Genomic DNA, 20,529 nt, shown 5'->3' on the forward strand with positions numbered 1-20,529 from the left:
CTCAAAGGAGTTGATCCAAGCATTTGTCAGCATACAATTCCATTGCGAGAGAATGCAAAGCCTTCCAAGCAACGTCCTTATACTTACAATGAGAATTTTGCACGAAAGATAAAAGAAGAAATAAACAAGCTCTTAGAGGCAGAATTTATCTATGAGATTGAACACACTGAATGGGTCTCCCCTATTGTAGTGGTGCCCAAGAAAAATGGAAAACTTCGAGTATGTGTAAACCTCAAGAAGGTAAATGCAGCTACTGTACGTGATCACTTCCAATCACGGATCATGTTTTGGAACGAGTTGCAGGGAAAAAGGCATATAGTTTCTTGGATGGATTCTTCGGTTACAATCAAGTGTCAATTGATTCAAAAGATCAACACAAGATAGCCTTTGCTACTGAAGATGGCATCTTTGCCTATCGTGTTATGCCATTTGGTCTAACAAATGCACCAGCAAACTTTCAGCGGTTAATGAGTCATGTATTCAAGGAGTACCTTAGGCAATTTCTTGAGATCTTCATGGATGACTTATGTGTTCACTCACAAGAGCGTGATGATCATATAGAACACCTCAGACTTGTGTTTCAAAAGTGTCAAGTTTATTGTATATGCTTGAATTCTGACAAGTGCAAATTCATGGTAAGACAAAGAAAAATTTCGGGTCATATTGTTTCTCACCATGGGATTTCAACAGATATGGATAAAATTGATGTCATTGTCTCATTACCTTGGCCTATCAACCCTAAAGGGGTACAAATATTCATGGGACATTGTGGCTATTATCGTCGATTCATCTACATGTACGCTGTCCTAGCCATACCATTATATGCTCTTCTTGTAAAGTTTAATTGGACTGATGAGTGTGAGGAATCCTTTGAAAAGTTGAAGCAAGCATTAGTGACTACACCCATCTTACCGGCACCAGATTGGAACTAAATCTTTCATGTTCATATTGATGCTTCAAACTTTGCAATTGGATGTATTTTGGCTCAATCGGGAGAACATAATAAGGATTTCCCAATCTCATATGCTAGTCGATAGTTGAACAATGCTGAGAAGAATTATACCACGACAGAAAGAGAAGGTTTGATATATGTAGTGAAAAAGTTTCGCCATTACCTTTTGGCAAACAAATTTATATTTTTTGTGGACCATCAAGCACTGCTATATTTGGTGAATAAGCCTTGTGCAACTGGAAGGATTGTGAGGTGGTTTGTCATCCTTCTTGAGTTTGATTTTGAAGTGGCAGTCCGAAAAGGAACAACTCATCTTAGGGCAGATCATTTGTCTTGAATCACCTCTGGAGAAGCTCCTGTGGGTGTGGATGATGATATGTTAGATTTAACACTTTTCCTTGTAGAGACAACTCCTAAATGGTCTGAACCCATCTTAGAAATTTTGACAAGTGGGCAGATACAACTAGCGGGTCCTAATGTGGACCTATGGCGACCATTCAAGTTAATCTCAGGGAGATTATATCATCAGGGTAATGATGGAGTGTTGCGGGCAGCCTCGGTTAATTATGAGAAATAAAAATCATTACTAGCACCTTGAATATCTTGAGCATTGTGCTCATCCGCGCATACATGCAAACATATAGGAATTTATAAATAAAATGTGGTCGATTCATGCATGCATATAGTCTTCAATTCCTTGGACCTTAATTAAAAATTATGAGTTTTAAAATCACGAATCTTGTTTGCATCACTTACGTGATGCAGGGGAGCCATCATGAATGCACGGGGGAGAGGGACGGCCACTCTATTGCTCGTAACCGATGCTAAAGTGTTGGCCGCCACTGGGGGGACCATGGGCACTTCCTCTTGGGCAGTGTCCACCTCATTGTGTGGGCAACTCCGCCTCACGCATGAAGCACCTCTTGAAAGGGGCATGTGGTATGACACGATGCGGTATGGTGCAAAAACATTTTCTAGATGAGTTGCGGGATCAGAGATTGTCTACCCATTTGGAAACCCTCCCTTATGTTGTTGGTCACAGATGATTAGTTGGGGGGAAAAGGGAGGAAGGAGGAGGGCACTTCCTTGAGCAGAAAGAGAGATAGAGTGAGAGAGCGAGAGAGTGATTTAGGGAGATGAAGAGAGAGAGAGAGAGAGAGAGAGAGAGAGAGAGAGAGAGAGAGAGAGAGAGAGAGAGAGAGAGAGCGAGAGAGAGATTTACATCATAGGATTAATCACAAGATACCACTTTGATCTATCCACAACGGGAATGGAATTTGAAGAGAGAGAGAGAGAGAGAGAGAGAGAGAGAGAGAGAGAGAGAGAGAGAGAGAGGTGGAAGAGAGAGAAGTGAGGGAGCCAAGAGAGGGGGAGGGAAAGACATGAGAGAGAGAGAGAGAGAGAGAGGGGGGGGGGTGGAGAGGGAGAAGTGAGGGAGGGAGGAGTGAGGGGGTGGAAGGTGAGTGTAAGGGAGAGGGGGGGGGCTATATTTATAGGGGTGAGGAAGGGAGTGTGTGTGTGTGCACGTGCGTGCGTGTGTGTGTGTGGCTGCAGGTCATCAACAAAGGGGGGGAAGAATCGGGGTTGGCAATAGGGTGAGAGAGAGTGGGCGATGATGGGCCCGACTACAACGAGGAGGACCGGGGTAGGCAAACAAGGGGGGGTGACAACGTACACAAGGGGGGGAGGTGGTGCAAGTGACCCGCCTCCCCATGCATTAAATGTAATATATATATATATATATATATATATATATTCTATTTATTTGAGTCCTCCCCTATTAAGGGGAGGGTTATCACAAAACTCCCCACCTGACAATGTCTTTCGCCGCCTGGATCGGCATGTGAGCGCACCTTATGTCCACAGAAGCAAGGGCAGATCCCTCCTCATCACGGAGTAATTAAAATAATGTTAGAAGTAGTGGTATTTCACTTGCGCCCAAGGCTCCCACTTATTCTACACCTCTCAAGTCATTTCACAAAGTCAGAGCTCAATAGGGTCTTCTTTCCCCGCTAATTTTTCCAATCTCGTTCCCTTGGTTGTGGTTTTGCTAGAAAGTAGTTAGGGATAGTGGGAATCTCATTAATCCATTCATGCATGTAACTCATTAGATGACGAGGCATTTGGCTATCTTAAGAGAGGCAATAATTACTCCCGTCGTTTACCCACACTTGGTTGAATTTCTTCACTTTGACATTTAGAGCAATGGGTAGAAATCACATTGTGTCAACAACCATGGGGACCATTGCAATGCTTTGTTTTAATTACACAGTTAGATTCCCCTTGTCCATACCAGTTCTAAGATGGCTGTTCACCACCTAGAGAGGGCCACCCCGCAAGGAGCAACGTTCTACAGTTATTGCCCGCCGAAGGGCCCGCGGAGGCCCGCCCTCGCCGGTGCTGGGGCAACTTAGGCAGACCCTCAAAAGCCTCGGGTGTTAGACCATAGACCCCTAGACCCAGCCCTCAAAGCCAATCCTTTTCCCAAAGTTACCGGTCAATTTTGTCAACTTCCCTGACCTACATTGTTCTATCAACCAGAGGTTGTTCACCTTGGAGACCTGATGCGGTTATGAGTACAACTGGGCGTGATCGACATTCGCTCCTCCAAATTCTCACGGGCCGTCGGGGGCTCACGGACACTTTGAGACGTGTGGTGCTTTTTTAGCCATCACTGGACCCTATCTCCGTGTGATCCCACAGGCCCCCCACTGGTGTCTTCAGATTCGGTCATGTTGCCATCCACCGACACATCAAGATTTAGGAATATAAACCCGATTCTCTTTTGATGAACAGCGCACATTGCGCCCTTGACACAGGACTACCCCATCTCTGCGGATCAACTAACGCATGTCTAATTGTTGTTCACATGGAACCTTTCTCTACTTCGGTCTTCAAAGTTCTCATTTGAATATTTGCTACTACCACCAAGATCTACATTGGGGGGCATTTCACTTGCGCTCACGCTGGAGCTGCACCATGACCCCCACACCCTCCTACTCATCAAGGCCTTGCACTGGCCGCCGTGATAGGCGGTGTGTGAAGTTTTTTGGGAACCTCAAACTCAACTTGTACATGTGTACATGAGTGATGTTCGTGTTGTGGTAAAGTCATGGGAGCACCCATTGACTCAGCGTGGGCATCGTGGATGCGGCAATCAAGCATAGGGCTTTGATGGAAGTGTATGTGCAGGGACAATGATGAAATCTTGGAAGCACAAGCTTGGAGCGTAGTCTGTTGGCAATGGTGTCAGCCATTCGGTCGCCTTGTATGTGTGCGCGTCCCCAAAAATAAATGGGCACTGGTAGGTTGTGCTGGAAGGTGTGCATGGAAGCATGGGGTAATCAATTGTTAGGATGTCGATTTGATGTGTGCATGAGGCAAATCTGGAAGGTCCAAGAAAAGAAGGTAATGGGAGCATTAGAAAAAAAAGGGATGTTGATTTGAGGAAGGTGGTGGGTCCTTCGAGAAAACACGTCCGCTGAAGCAACGCAGAGGAGAGAGGTCGCCAAAAAAGGAGAGACGTCGGCGGCTCTGCAAGGAGGAGGGTCGTCTTCAGCAGAGGGTGGTGCCGGCTGTAGTGAAGGGGCCGCTTCCACTAACAGATATTGACGGCACCGAAGCAGGGGGGCCCTCACCAACTGCAGCGAAGAGAGAGTGTTGGGCTGGTTGTTGGGTTTGCGACCAGGGTACGTATGAAGGTGGCCGCCTCTGTGCACAGGGTAAGATAGAAGGGTTGTGCATTGGATTTTGCTGCTACGGTGGCTGGTAGCGAACAGTAGAGGGAGCTAAGTGGTGCTGTGGCTGGAAACGCAGAGGAGAGAGCGTTGAAAGCAAGGGAGCCACCTTGGAGCTGGTGGTGTTTGGCGATACCAGAGAGAGAGAATTGGCTGCGGACATGACTAGAGGCTGGTGGCAACTGAGGGACTGCGAATGACAAAGGGAGCCGCCTAGGACGTGTTTGGTGGGGCTAGTGACTGGCGATGATAGATAGAGGGGCCGACGTGGGAAGCTGGCCGCCTTTGAGATGTAAAAGGAGGGCTGTGCACAGGCGAGAGGCAGAGAGAGAGTTGGGTCGCTGTAAAGCCGACGGGGGCTGGTAGCATGCGGGCAAGATCTTTGTTTGGGCTGGATGTTGGGTTGGCAACAAAGATAGAGGGGTTGTCGGGTTTTTGACAGTGGGCTAGCTGGTGCTGTGGTGCCGATTGGTGAAGTAGGCCGCCTACAGGTAGAGAAGCGAGAGGAGTTCGCTGTACAGGTGACCGCCTCTGAAGAGAGAGAGAGTGGTCTTCAGCTGAGGTGCAGAGCAGAGAACGAAGAGGTCGGCTGCAGAGAAGCAAAAGAGCGAAGAGACAAGGAGCGACCAGGAGCTAGAGTGGGCTGATTGCGAGTGGATGCTTGATGAAGATGGTTCTGAGGATATCTTGGATATCCAACTTTGTAGAGAAGAAGGTTTGTTCTGAAATATAAGTCTTGTTCATGCTCTTGGGTTTGGTCTTCTGGTGTGTTTGTATGCGTGTGTGGAAGTGTGGCACTTTATAAAGGCGTAAACAGCTTTACCGCTTCCGTGTCATCAGTGGGTATAGGTCACGTGCTTCAGTGCCATTCATTTTTGGGGCTAGTTAGTTCGGCAAGTGAGTTGTTACACACTGCTTTAGCGGATTTCGATTTCCATGACCACCATCCTCCTGTCTTAATCAATCAACACCCTTTGTGGAATCTAGGTTAGCGCGTAGTTCGGCACCCTAACCCGACTTTCAATTCATCCTGCATCGCTAGTTCTACTTACCAAAAATGGCCCACTTGGAGCTCCCATTCCGCACTAGGGTTCAACAAAACAACCCCGGTCTCTTACCTATTTATAGCCTAAGAATAGGTGAAGGGTGTTTCACCCCCGATGCCTCTTATCATTCGCTTTATTTGATAAAACTGCAACGAGCTCCAACTATCCTGAGAGAAACTTCGGAGAGAACCAGCTACTAGATGGTTCGATTAGTCTTTCTCCCCTATATCCAAGTCTGACAACCAAACAATTTGCACATCAGTATCGCTAACAAGCCTCCACCAGAGTTTCCTCTAGCTTCGCCCTACTCAGGCATAGTTCACCATCTTTCAGGTCCCAGTGAGTACGCTCCCACTCAAACCTTTCATAGAAGATCATAGTCGATCGAGGGTACACCCCGTGAGGGGGATCCCACCTATCAAGTTACTTGTGCCTCTGTGGGTTTGCCACCCTCCAGCTCACGTACATGCTAGACTCCTTGGTCCATGTTTCAAGACGAGTCACATGGAAAGCCTAGAGCGCGTGCGCTTTGTTCCTCCTCGGCTGCGGCACAATGGCATCGGCAGGCCGACTCTTGTCCCACCATGCCAACCCAGGCTAACTAGTGCCCTACATTGAGTGGTGGACTAGCTCACGTTGTTCCGCATCATCTGACCGAGGCATGCCCGTGGCATCCATTCGCTTCCCTCCCATAGTAATTTCAAGCACTTTTTAAATGTCTTTTCAAATTCCTTTTCATCTTTCTCTCATTGCTATCGATCTCTTGCCTATATTTAGCCTTGGATGGAATATACCACCCACTTAGGGCTGCCTTCCCAAACAACTCGACTCATGTTGACGGCGCCTCGTGGTGGTGGAGAGACAAGGTCTGAGCTCGATAGGGCTCACACTCTCTGACGCCTCTTTCTAGGAACTTGGGCCTGGTCCATCACAAAGGACTCCTCTCCAAACTACAATTTGCACGGTGAGGCTGCATAATTTTCAAGTTGGGCTCTTTCCTATTCGCTCACCGCTACTAGTAGGGAAATCATTATTAGCCTCTTTTCCTCTACTTAGTGATATGCTTAAACTCAGTGGGTAGCCTTGCCTAATCTAAGGTCTGTGCCTTTGATTCCGATTAGGGAAGGGCCATGCATGCCCGCTACCCTCTTTTGGCAAGCTAGTTCTCGACATGCCGGCACCACCGAGCGATGAGCCGACCACAATTCCCTACCGATGCGCATCTCGGAGGGAGCATTCATCACCCTTGCGATAGGTTGTTGCACAGTGCCGTTGATGCATTTTAGTCGTTCGCAAAGCGACATGATCGCCCCACCACCACCCCTCGTAGAGGGGAGAGCAGGCGAGAAGGGGGAGGCCGCTCGGACGGCCACCTCCACCATGTGAACCCCTTGATCCACCATGTGGAAGCAGGAGGGGGGCTTGGCGTGGGGGTCGTGTGGACTCTTTAGGCATACATACCCTTGGCGCCGCAGGCATAAGTTACATTCAAAGACTTGATGACTCATGGAATTATGCAATTCACACTACGTATCACATTTCGTTGTGTTCTTCATCATTGTTGTTGGCAAGAGCCAAGATATCCATTCTTGAGAGGTTTTGATACATGTTTCGATTCCTCCCAGAGGGAGGCATCTCAATTCGCCATCAATTGTTCTGTATGCACCTAGCACCCTCCCCTGGGGAGAGGGGCGAAAGGTTTATCAAAAGCAGCCCCATGCCATGAGGCATGGAGGAGGTGGAGCACCCTCATGGCGAAGGGTGGGGGAAGGCATCCCTCTCCCCGCACCTCGCCACGTGGTCGTCGGGTAGCTCAAGCACGAGGGGAGGCGTGGGCAGTCATGCCTCCAAGCGCAGCCCCTCACGATACGTCCACGGTTCACGGGTGTTCTTTGGATGTTTGTCAATTATCCTTCCACAAGTTCACCTCCAAAAACCTTGTTATGACTTCTCCTTCCTCTAAATGATAAGGCTTATGAACTTCTCACAACATCACCGCCGACAATGAACCTTTAGTGTCGCCGCGATCTGAAAACTTCACCAAACCATTCAATCAATCGGAGTGATGGGCGGTGTGTACAAAGGGTAGGGACGCAGTGAACGCGAGCTGATGACTCACGCTTCCTAGGAATTCCTCGTTGAAGATCAATAATTGCAATGATCTATCCCCATCATGATAAAATTTCAAAAGATTACCTGGGCCTCTCGGCCCAGGTGGTAAACTCGTTGAATTCATCAGCGTAGCACATGTGTGGCGGCCCATAACATCTAAGGGCATCACAGACCTATTATTGCCTCAAACTTCCATGGCCTATACAGCCATAGTCCCTCTAAGAAGTTGGCCATGAAGAGGATCCTTCGTGTAACTAGTTAGCAGGTTGAGGTCTCATTTGTTAACAGAATTAGCCAAACAAATCACTCCACCAACTAAGAACAGCCATCCACCACCACACCCATAGAATCAAGAAAGAGCTCTCAATCTGTCAATACTTACTATGTATGGACTTGGTAAGTTTCCCCTAGTTGAGTCAAATTACACTGCAGGCTCCACTCCTAGCCATGCCCTTCCGTAAATTCCTTTAAGTTTCAGCCTTGCGACCACTCCCCGGGAACCCAAAAACTTTGACTTCTCATAAGGTGCGCATCCGCCAAGTCGGCATCGTTTATGGTTTGAGACTAGGATGGTATCCGATCGTTTTCAAGCCCCCAACTTTCGTTCTTGATTAATGAAAACATCCTTGGCAAATGCTTTCGTAGTAGTTTGTCTTTCATAAATCCAAGAATTTCACCTCTGATGACAATGAAATATGAATGCCCCCAACTATCCCTATTAATCATTACTCCGGTCCCGAAGACCAACAAAATAGGATCAGAGTCCTATCGTGTTATTCCATGCTAATGTATTCAAAGCGTAGGCTCGCTTTGAGCACTCTTATTTTTTCAAAGTATTATTGCCGAATTCGCTTCCTAGCCAGTTAAGGTCGAGAGAGTGTCCCCCATAGAAAAGGCACAGCGACCAGTGCTGCACACCAAAAGAGGCAGACCGCTCACCCCGCCGTCGTGAGATCCAACTATGAGCTTTTTAACTGCAACAACTTAAATATACACTATTGGAGCTAGAATTACCGCCGCTGCTAGCACCAGACTTGCCCTCCAATGGATCCTCATTAAGGGATTTAGATTGTACTCATTCCAATTATTACACTTGAAAATGCTCAGTATTGTTATTTATTGTCACTACCTCCCCGTGTGGAGATTGGGTAATTTGCGCACTTGTTTCCTTCCTTGGATGTGGCAGCCGTTTCTCATGCTCCCTCTCCAGAATGAAACCCTAATTCTCCACCACCCATCACTACCATGGTAGGCCTCTATTCTACGATTGAAAGTTGATAGGGCTGAAATTTGAATGAAGCATCACCGGCACTGAGGCTGTGCAATGTGGGAAGTTATCATGATTCATCGCGTTAGTAGGTAAACCTGCATCAGCCTTTTATCTAATAAATGTGTCCCTTCTAGAAGTTGGGAGTTGGTGCACGTATTAGCTCTAGAATTATTACAGTTATCCGAGTAGCAAGGTACCATCAAAGAAACTATAACTGATTTAATGAGCCATTCACAATTGCACAGTACAAGAGAGTTTATACTTACACACGCATGGCTTAATCTTTGAGGCAAGCATATGACTACTAATAGCAGGATCAACCAGGTAGCTATCCTCGGTCACATGAGCCGTACGGGGACCACGTGTTCTGACTCCACACTCTTGGCACACGATTGCAAAAGGCAGAGCACCTCCGACAGGGCTCCCGAACCTGAAACAAATGAGGGGGGCAAGGGGGGCCTTGGAGAGGCCACGTCAGTCACGAGCAACTACCTGACAACTCGCAGATGATTGGCTAAGCACGGGATGGAGGGCCATTATGCGGCACCGCATGTCCACTACCACAAAGGGGAGTAGTTGGGCATGTGTCGCTGCAGAGAGTCCCATTACATAGAAACCCACCAATACTCGGTTGAACGGCACAGTGCAAGCTGCCGCACAGAAGCACACTGTCAACATGGGACACCTCAGGCCAAATGCAAGGGGGGTCGAGGTACGGGGGGCACCTATGGTCGCTCGGTCCCACATACGTGGCTCCGCCTCCCATTGAACGGGCCGACAAGACCACAATGCTTTTGGCACTGTCCTCATCGTCTTACATGCAACATCCCAGGATCGGCCCAAGGTGAGGCGTGGAGGCTGCGTGCAAACATGGCTCCCCCATCTCTCGCACCTATGGGGGACCAAGCCCCTTAGGTCGGCTGTCGTAGCCCAGTTCTGGCTAGGCACATGGGTTCAAGACCCTCCGTATTGATACAAGCTGCACATGAGCTCACATAGTGGGCAAAGACCTTTCGGCTTCGTCGGTGATCGCATCAATGCCCAGACGGGAGCTCACCGACGGTGGGGCACCGGCGGCCCGAGACACGACTCACCATGCCTACTAGGCTCCACGGCCACTCCGAGTGCGCCAAGTCCCATGAGACACAAAAATGGCCAAGCCCGTTGGGGCAGAGGGTAGCCAAGAGACTCGCTCAAGGGGTGGATAGCTTCCCAATGTCACAAGAGGGGTGCAGGGACCTCTCGCCTCACCTCACCCTTCCCTCGCTCCACGCTCCGCTCCGTTCCTGTCTCAACCAAGCACCGCTACCCTTATAGTTGCGCAAAATTTGGGCTTGGTCGACAAACTGCCTGAGCACCCGACTACCTGGATAGAAATCCTAGGATCGTGGGGTTTAGGGCTGGCACACCATGGGGTTTGGAGTGCGATGAGTCAACGGGCTACCGACCAGGGGGTTCGGGCACGGTGAACCAGCGGGGTGAGGGGGGTGGCACGAGGGGTTGGGGGGTGGACCATGTGGCTTTGGGCGAGGTGAGGCGAGCGACTGCCGACTGCCGTGAGGTTTGGGGGTGGTGAGCCGGTGGGGTGGGGGATGGCGCCGAGGGCGTTGGCGTCCCGGGCTGCCAATGAGGGCGAGCTTGGGGGCGTCTCCGGGGGCCGACAGGGCTGAGGTGGGCCAATCACACGGTGCCCAAGGGAGTCCTGGTGGGGCCCGACACAGAGGTGGGTTGGGGGGGTCCTGGGCACCAACGAGGGCGATCCGGGGTGTTCACGCACAGTGCCGGGCTCGACGAGGGTGGTGTGGGGCGGTGTCTCGGGGGGTCAACAAGGGTGAGTCGAGGGCCCCTGGGGGCATCGGCCAGGGTGATCCAAGGCGGTCACATGGGGTGCCAAACGAGAGCGGAGCCGGCTTTCATGGGGTGCGAGTGGGGGTCTCGGGGGCTTGACATGAGCAAGGTGGGACAGTCCCACGAGGCATCGTGGGTCCTTGAGGGTGCCAATGGGGGCAGAGGGTGTCGGTCATCACGGGGTGCATTGGGGTCTCCCAAGGGGGCCAACGAGGACGGTCGCGGGGTGCCGGGAGCATCTTGGAGGTCGATGGGGGCGGGGTGGGGCTATCCCGCGGAGTGCCGTGGGGTTCTCGAGACGGGGTGACAGGGGAGGGGCGGGGCCGGTCACGCGGTGTGCCGATAGGGGCAGCTTGGGGCGGTAACGCGGGGTGATGGGGCCATCTCAGGGGGTTGCTAAGAGCGAGATGGCATGGTCATGCGGAGCGTCGAGGGGGGGGGGGGGGGGGGGGGTTGTTGTGTGTGTGCAAGCAAGGCAGCCCCTAGGCCCTAATGTGGGTGGGGTGCGACAATCACACCGGGGTGCCAGGGGTGAGTTGGCTAGTCTCGGGAGGTGATATGGGCAAGGCGAGGCGATCACGCGTGGCACCCGAGGGGGTTAACGGGTTAGGGTCTCGTGGTGATCTCTCGGGGGGATGTTTCCAAGGTCACTTGAATAAAAAGGAAAGGGTGCAAGGGGAAAAATGTGTCAAAGGTCACTCGATTCTTTGAAAGCATAGAAATTAAATTTAATGAAAATAATTCTTTTATAATAAAAAATTTCCATTATGCATCTTTTTATGCATAGAAATTAAATTTAATGAAAATAACACTTTTATAATAGAAAATTTTTTAATATGCATCTTTTTATGCATAGAAATTAAATTTAATGAAAATAACACTTTAATAATAATAAAAATTTTATTATGCATAGAAATCAAATTTAATGAGAATAACACTTTTATAATAATAATTTTTTCATTATGCATCTTTCTATGCATAGAAATCAATTTTAATAATTAATGTCAGTGATATCCATGCATATTCATAGGTGAATATGTATAAATTTTTACCATGACCTCCTTTGTATGGCTGACCATTTCTCATTTTTATCATTCTTTAATTGATTTAAATTAACTTAAATTAGATGTATAGGACTCTAATCTACACAATTTTCAAAATCCAAGGAAGAGAGTAAACAATAAGAAAAGTTTAATTAATCTTTTAGTTAATCTTTCTAGGATTAAGAAAGACTGGAATGTAAAAAAGAGAAGGAGGTGGCCTTTTCCTCAAAGGCATAGCATTTGAATTTAATTCAATCAACAGTAAAACATGAAAATCAAGAAAATCGTAGATTTAAAAATTAAACAAGTTAGAAAAATCAGCTTACATGGAGCTTGTAAGCTTTCCTTTGGCTTGAGGGATTGAGGGTTCTACTCTTGTTTGAAGCAAGAGTGGCCACCAATTCACTTTGGAGAGGATTAGGCCAAAAACAATTGAATTATCAAGAAATTCAATGTAGATGGCTCAGGCGGCAAGAGTAGAGTAACATTGCATAAATACCATTAAGCTTTTACAAAGGGGGAGGCTTCTATTTATAGGAAAAAGTGAGCCTCAAACCAAGCAAACTGATTCTAAAATTTTTCAGATCAGTTTGGTCAATTTTTTACTATTTTTGGGTCAGTTCAGCTTACTTTTTGGATCTAGTTTTGAAATAGGAGAGAGGAGAGATGAAATATCTCATTTAATTGATTTAAAATTGGAAGATAATGATGAGAAAAAGGCACCTACTTCATGAGGGGAGATCCCCACTCTAAGGTGTCAAAATTCAGTTTTTTTTTCTTTTCTCCTTAGTCCACTCTTCATCTTATATGAGCATTTACTTATTTTTTGGGAGAGTTTTTCTTTTATTCTTCAATTTATCTCCTCCCTACATTTGGATTAATCTTATCGGTCCATAAGAACCTTAATCCAAAATTTTTAAAAAATCTGGACCCTTAGGCTAAGGTCTTTTGTGCAGATTATAATTTATTACTAATGCACCTTAGAAATTTCTTTTTAAACTTCTATTTCGGAAAAATTTATTTTTATAAGAAAGGATATTTTTCCATCCAAAGATATCTAAAAACTGAATTACCTTTCTCTAGAACATTTTCTCTCTTTAGGCCAAAATAGGGAGAAACAAGATCTCTTACTATTCTGAAAAGGGGATTGATTACAGGGGAAGAAACTCGACATCTTGAGGGGCTGGGGAGGAGGAATCTTACAACTAACATGAATCCAATTCTAGGAAAATAGAGAAAATAAGAACTTATAAATAAAATTATTATGGGAATATATTTTAAGCCCTCTTAAAATATTATTCTACCCTCCTAGATAATTCGGGGACACTTGGATTATCTTTGCATCATGTCGAATTATGTTAATATCATGGGTGATGTCATTATAAATATTAATATGTTTGGTGGATATTAACGTATGTTTAGGGTCTCCAATGTTTGTTTCAGTTGGTTCGTTGATTCCCGGGTTACTTACGCCTGGCAAACATGCGTGTGATGATGGTTTGTATGCTTATGAAATATTTATTTCACCAATTTATTGTTGTTTATTTTATAAATAAAGAGGATTTTGAGGATTGAAGAGAAGTTACACACATTTATTACTTGGCACACCATTTTTGTAAACAAGCTTTGTATATACATGTGCTAGCTTGTGCACATTTTGATTTATTTTGAAAAAGCCATAGTTTATCAAGCATAGACTTGATCTCTAATATTTTGTAAAGCGTGATATGCTTTAAACCCAAGCCTCAATTTATGGACACTCTATTTTTGAAGATAAGAGAGTGTCGTGCAAGAAAAGCACCTTTTTGTATTTTTGGAGGCTATGGCCTAAATTGGAATAAAGTATCTCGTAAACACTCATGTGTGGGAAAAATAGGCCGTACACACATGAGGGGGGATGAATGCACGCAATCTTGGTGTCGTGCTTTTGTGAGCTAAGTATTTTTTTTTTGTTTTTCTCTTAATTATTGAATGTGTTGAACATGTGGTGTTTGATAAATTGTTTGAATTAAATCAATTCTTGTAAGTTTATTTAAATTATATCTCCCTAGAAATTTAGATCCATGATGACAAAGGTATCAAAGCTAGATCTAGGGAGATGGGGACAAGAATTGAGAGCTAAAAAGGTAAATTCAAAGGTTTTTGAAGGGTTACTTCTATTAACCAAGGGGCAAAGACCAAAGGTTAAGAGGAGGGTGGCAAACCACTCTGCAAAAAACCACAAAACCACTTTCTATATGAAAAGCGGTTTTCCCAAATTCTTAGCCTCTTCTTGATCCATCAGTATGGATGAAATCTACAATTGATAGGGAATCTGGCTTAGCTTTTGGATTGCTAAACCAATGCTAGAGGGAGAAATCTATAATGGAGGGTGCTTGTGTCTCCATAAATCAATTTATGAGAATATTAAAATTTTTAGAAATTGAAGCTTAGTTAATTAAACTTCTATTCTTTCTTCTTCTTCTTTTTTTCTCTCCACGAGCGATGTGCTTCGTAAGAGAGTCCCCTAGGATCTTTTTTTCTTTTTCTTTTTTTTTTTTCAATTGGGCAGTAGTAGTGGGCTACGTTGTGCGGATTCTTCGAGGGAGAAGGAGAGTCGTTCCAAAGCTTTATAAAGCTTTAAAAAAAAGGACAAAATCCAAGCCAACCATTCGTGGATGAATTCAAAAGCTAAATTCTCCATCTTTATTTATTTGCAATGGCTACCTTATCCACACCACGCACAGTACAAGAACAAATCTTCGCACTTCAAGAACAAATTGCTAGTGAGACGAGAAATCCGACATAAATCAGAGCGTCAAGTCAAGCGTACCAAACACAAACGTGATACTTCTAATTCTTTCAACTCAGATGAGGAGGAAAGTGATCATATTAGACGCAATGTTAAAGCTACCTTGCGTGCTCAAAATTCTAGGAAACACTCATGAATCAGTCGAAAGGCATTCACTTTCCAAAATTATGATGGCAAGAAGGATGCACGAATCCTCATTGCATGGATTACCCAACTAGATGACTATTTCTCTGGCGAGAAGTTCTCAGAAAAGGATAAAATTAAATGGGCTTGTAATCATTTGATCAAAAGTGCGGCTTTATGGTAGAACGTGATTAAGCAAGGTAAACATCGACCTTCAACATGGAAAGAGTTCCAGAAACTCTTAAAGAAACATTTTCTACCATCACAGTATAAAGCTAAAGCACGTCAACGATGGGACACTCTACGCTAGATTGATAAAGAGAATGTCCAAGCTTATATTGACAAATTTTGGGATATTCTTTTACAAGTTCAAATAATTGAAAAAGTCAAGGAAAAAGAGCAACGTAGAAAATTTATTGCTGGACTTAAGTCTACCATTAGGGGTTGACATTAACATGTTTCATCCACATGACCTTAGCATTGCTATATGGACCTTGCCTTAAATTCAGAACGTAAAACATCTATATCTAGAGATTTCAAGATGCAGGATAAATCTTTTCCAAAATCTACTAAATTTTCTTTCCCTTCTAGTACTTTTGATAAATCCAAGATACAACAAGGTAAAGATGTGGCTAAAGGAGGCACTTGGAAGGACAACAATGACAAACCTTTGAATGGACAACCAAAGATTCGAATCTTCAAATACTACAATTGTCATAAGAAAGGACACCTCGTGTAGGATTTCTCTGACAAAGAGAAGAATTTCACATCGATGGCTTGACTCAACGTTATTGAAGAAGACGACAAAGATTCTTTTAAGCAAGAGGGTAACCCTGATCCCAACTATTCAGATCAAGGTAAGTTTTCAATTCATGCTTTATTGAGAATTCAAGGGAAAATAAAAGGAAAATCAATTTCTATATTGCATGATGATTGTAGTTTGCATGATTTCATTTTTGAAAAAGCATTGAAAGCACTTAACCTAGATGCATCGTACTCTAGTTACAAGGTAAAAGCTGCATTTCAAGGTACTATAAGTACAACTACACTAAGGAGGTTAAAGATTTAGAATTGCAGATGGGTTCACTAAAAGAAAAGAGAACATTCCTGATGGCACCTTTACAAGGTGTGGATGTCATCTTAGGTATGCCATGGAGACATGAGCATAACCCCCCCAGATTGACTATGACACCCATACCATATGGTTAATAAGAGATGACCAAGAAATTTATCTTCAATGCCAAACCAAGGGTGAATTAGGCCCATTTTTTACTCATACTCAAGCAAAAAGATCTGTATGAAAAAAGGAGAAGACATTTTTTATTTTTGTCAACCAACTTATTGCCCAGGATGACTCCAAATCAAATGTGTCTCATGACCCTTTCATCTCTACATTCTCTAATTACTTCATAGATGACTTACCACCTGGCTTACCAAGACCTTGTCCAAAAGACCAAAGAATTGAAATAATTCCTGGTAACTCACCGCCATGTAAAGCTCCTTATAGAGTTAACATGCTTGAGCAAAAGGAGATCCAAAGGCAAGTCGAAGATCTATTTAGATAAAGAATTGATTCAACCCAGTAGTTCTCCATTTAGTGCTCTAGTTCTTTTCATCAAAAAGAAGAATGGAACATATCGATTATCATGCACTAAAAAAATTTACTGGTAAGAATTGATATCTCTGATACCTTGAGTGGATGACTTGCTAGATAAGCGTAAAGGAGCCAAAGTCTTTAGCAAGATCGACCTAAAGTCCGGTTATCACTTATTAGATTCGAATGGACGAAGGAGATATCTTCAAAACTGCCTTCAGGACCCAAATTGGCCTTTATAAGTTTTTAGTTATGTCATTTGGTTTGACTAATACTCCAGCTACTTTCAAAACAGAATGATGAATAGGATATTCTTGAAATATCAAAATTTTGTTGTAGTGTTTTTCAATGATATCTTGGTTTTCAGTAAGAATCGTTAAGAGCACGAACAACATTTAGAAAAAGTATTCTCACTTCTTCAAGAGAATCAACTCTATGTTAATCCTGAAAAGAGAAAATCCTTTCAAGAAGAAATTGAATATCTAGGAAACATTGTCTAGTAGATAGGATCATTCCTTTGCTGAACTTAAGAAAGCATTGACCCATTCCTTTGCTGAACTTAAGAAAGCATTGACCCATGCACTAGTTCTTACATTACCAGATTTTCAACGACCATTATTCATTGTACTTACTTATGTAAGTGGGCAAGGCTTTGGTGTTGTTCTTATGCAAGATGGACATCCCATTGCTTATGAAAGTCGTAAGCTTAAACCAGCAGAAAGAAATTATAGTACATATGACAAAGAATTAGCTGCGGTTGTTCATGCTTTAAGACTTTGGAAACATTATTTAATGGGATTTGAATTCTTAATCAAGATAAACCAACAAAGCATTCGTCATTTGTTGACCCAACCATTGATCTCTGATTGACATATCAAATGGGCTTCATTTATCCCAAATTTCCAACCCATGTTTCAATATCAACCAGGCAAAGAAAATGTTGTGGCCGATGCTTTAAGTAGATGTCCTAGTTTTCACAGCATTTCTGTTATTCAAAGTCAACCATTGAGTCTTATGAGAGAATCCTATGATACAAACCCAAATTTTACTGAAATTTTGATTAAGCTTAGAGACAGTAATTGGAACCCTATTGTTGATTACTCATGCCATGATGGTTATCTTTTCTTCCAAAAAAGATTGTGTATTACATAATCTTTCATCAACCACCATACATGGGTCATCGAGGTGTTTCAGCTACTTTACAATTAGTCTCTAGAGAATTCTTTTGGCCTCATCTTAAACAAGATATAGCGAAATTTGTTGGCTGAATGTTCTGTTTGTCAAAAAATTAAAAGCTACAAAGGTAAAACCCAAGGACTCCTTACCCCCCTACCAATTCATAATGATACTTGGGAACAAATATCCATGGACTTCATCACAGGTTTGCCTGCTACATTGAGTCATAATGATATGATTTGGACAATAATTAACCGTTTGAGTAAGAAGGCATACTTCTTACCTTGTAAGAAAACTTCGACTTCTCAAACAAGCCACAAATATGTTTATCAAAAAAATCTTTGTACATCATGAATTGCCATAAGTCATTGTTTCTGACAAAGACTCAAGATTTTGTATCACGCCATTCTCCAACTTAGGCACTAAAGTAGATTTCTCCATCCGGAAATGAATGGACAAATTGAGGTTACTAATAGCACTATCTTGGATCTACTTAGAACATGTGCTACCTAACAACCTAACTTATGGGATAAGTACATTCACCTTCTCCAATTTGCTTACAATAATACTCCTCATTTAGCTACTGGTCGTGCACCTTTCGAAACTGTGTATGGAAAACAATTGCCTATTCTGACAACTAGACTTTCTCACAAAATCGAAGTTGCTAATCAATTCACTATTGATTTTACTACCATTCTGAATGACGTAAAAACATTCTATTGCTCATGCTCAAGAAAAGTATGTTAAGAAAGTAAATCGTAAACATAAAGCTATATCTTTTGAACTTGGAGACTATGTACTTTTGAAAATTGAAAAGCGTCCACTTAAAAGTGTTGAAAAATTCCCAGTTAAGCTTGCACCAAGATTTTATGAAACTTTTAGAGTGATCCACCAAATTAATGATGTTGCGTATAAACTTGAATTACTTTCTCATTGGAAGATTCGTAGTTCATTCCATGTTAGCTTATTAAAACCTTTCAAAAGTACCACTTCCCACTCATCCACCAGTATATGAAGAACCACCTCTTATTGAAGGAGAGGAAGAAATTTTACTCCCAGATACTATCATTAACCATCAAATTACTCAAACTAGAACTAGAAACCAATATAGCAAATATTTAATAACTTTCAAAAATCATCCTCATCTCGTGAAGATTCTCCGTTCTTTTCAACAAACCGAAAATTGAGGGCAATTGCAAACTCAAGCAAGAGGGAATGTTATGGGAATATATTTTAAGCCCTCTTAAAAATATTATTCTACCCTCTTAGATAATTTGGGGATGCTTGGATTATATTTACGTCATGAGACGAATTATGTTAATATCATGGGTGATGCCATTATAAATATTAATACGTTTGGTGGATATTAACGTATGTTTGGGGTCTCCAATATTTGTTTCAGTTGGTTCGTATGTAGGGGTGATTCTCGGGTTACTTACGTCTGGCAAACATGTGTGTGATAATGGTTTGTATGCTTATGAAATATTTATTTCACCAATTTATTGTTGGTTATTTTATAGGTGAAGAGGATTCCAAGGATTGAAGAGAAGTGGCACAAATTTATTACTTGGCACACCATTTTTGTAAACAAGCTTTGTATATACATGTTTTATCTTATGCACATTTTGATTTATTTTGAAAAAGCTATAGTTTATCAAGCATAGACCATTGATCTTTAATATTTTGTAAAGCATGATATGCTTTAAACCCAAGCCTCAATTTATGGGCACTCTATTTTTGAAGATAAGAGAGTGTCGTGCAAGAAAAGCACCTTTTTGTATTTTTGGAGGCTATGGCCTAAATTGGAATAAAGTATCTCGTAAATACTCATGCGTGGGGAAAAATAGGCCATACACACATGAGGGGGGATGAATGCACCCAATCTTGGTTTCGTGCTTTTGTGAGCTAAGTATTTTTATTTGTTTTTCTCTTAATTATACTCAAGCTATATATATAATCGTTTGCTACGGACTATTGCACCAAATGGGTTGAAGCTCGAGCTACCTGTAAAGCTGATGCGTGATTAACTATAAAATTCCTTTATGAATCAGTCACATGCTTCGGTTGCCCCCTAGAGCTCATGAGTGATAATTGAATGCATTTCATTAATGAGGTAATTCAATTACTCTTACCAAGAATTCCTTGTCACTCATAGAAAGTCCTTCCCCTATTACACCCAAGCAAATGGCCAAGATGAAATCACGAACAAGGTTTTGTGTGCCATTCTAACTAAACTATGGAGGCCAGCTGCCAACGATTGGGAAAAAAAGTTGCTGGCAGTAATCTGGGCCTATAGAACTTCCTACAAGGCTGTAGCTACCAATGCCACCCCCTTTAGTTTGACTTATGGTACTGAAGCGGTTATGCCAATGGTGGAGTTCTTAGTCCCCAGCTTACGCATCACTGTATAAGAGAAGCTCATAGGGAACGTCTTAGGCTCTCACCTTTTTGAGCTTGAAAACCTTGAAGAAACACACCTTCTAGTTGTATAAAGCATGATTGTTGAAGAGCTAAGGCGTAAACAATGGTTCGACGTGACAACTAGCTAAAAGATAAACAAATGAACAAGGGCGACATGGTCCTCCTATTCAGCATGAAAACACACAAAAAGAAACTTAAGCTTAGAGCCTTACGACCCTTCCTAGTCACTGAGATAACCCCACAAGGCATTGTGCGCATAGAGACACTTGACGATGTCAAAATAGTGGAATATTTCAACAGTAGCAAATTAAAATGCTACTATGGCCCACTCACCGAAGGCACCCTAAGGGCCATTCATGACAAGAAACAACGAAAACCATGAATATATGAAACAAGCCGCCTAGCAAGAGGCTAAA

General features: G+C 43.5%; 3 pseudogenes; all 3 read right to left on the reverse strand.

The window, feature by feature from the left end:
* Window positions 1-3,487: 3,487 nt before the first annotated feature.
* On the reverse strand, window positions 3,488-6,813 carry LOC147626789 (25S ribosomal RNA; annotated as a pseudogene).
* A 362-nt stretch (window positions 6,814-7,175) lies between these two features.
* LOC147626790 (5.8S ribosomal RNA) lies at window positions 7,176-7,333 on the reverse strand (annotated as a pseudogene).
* Window positions 7,334-7,639: 306 nt separating this feature from the next.
* On the reverse strand, window positions 7,640-9,444 carry LOC147626791 (18S ribosomal RNA; annotated as a pseudogene).
* Window positions 9,445-20,529: the final 11,085 nt, after the last annotated feature.

Source organism: Cibotium barometz, chromosome 21 (genome assembly GCF_041138505.1).
Source record: "Cibotium barometz isolate CiBa-2024 chromosome 21, ASM4113850v1, whole genome shotgun sequence".
NCBI classification, from domain to species: Eukaryota; Viridiplantae; Streptophyta; class Polypodiopsida; order Cyatheales; family Cibotiaceae; genus Cibotium; species Cibotium barometz.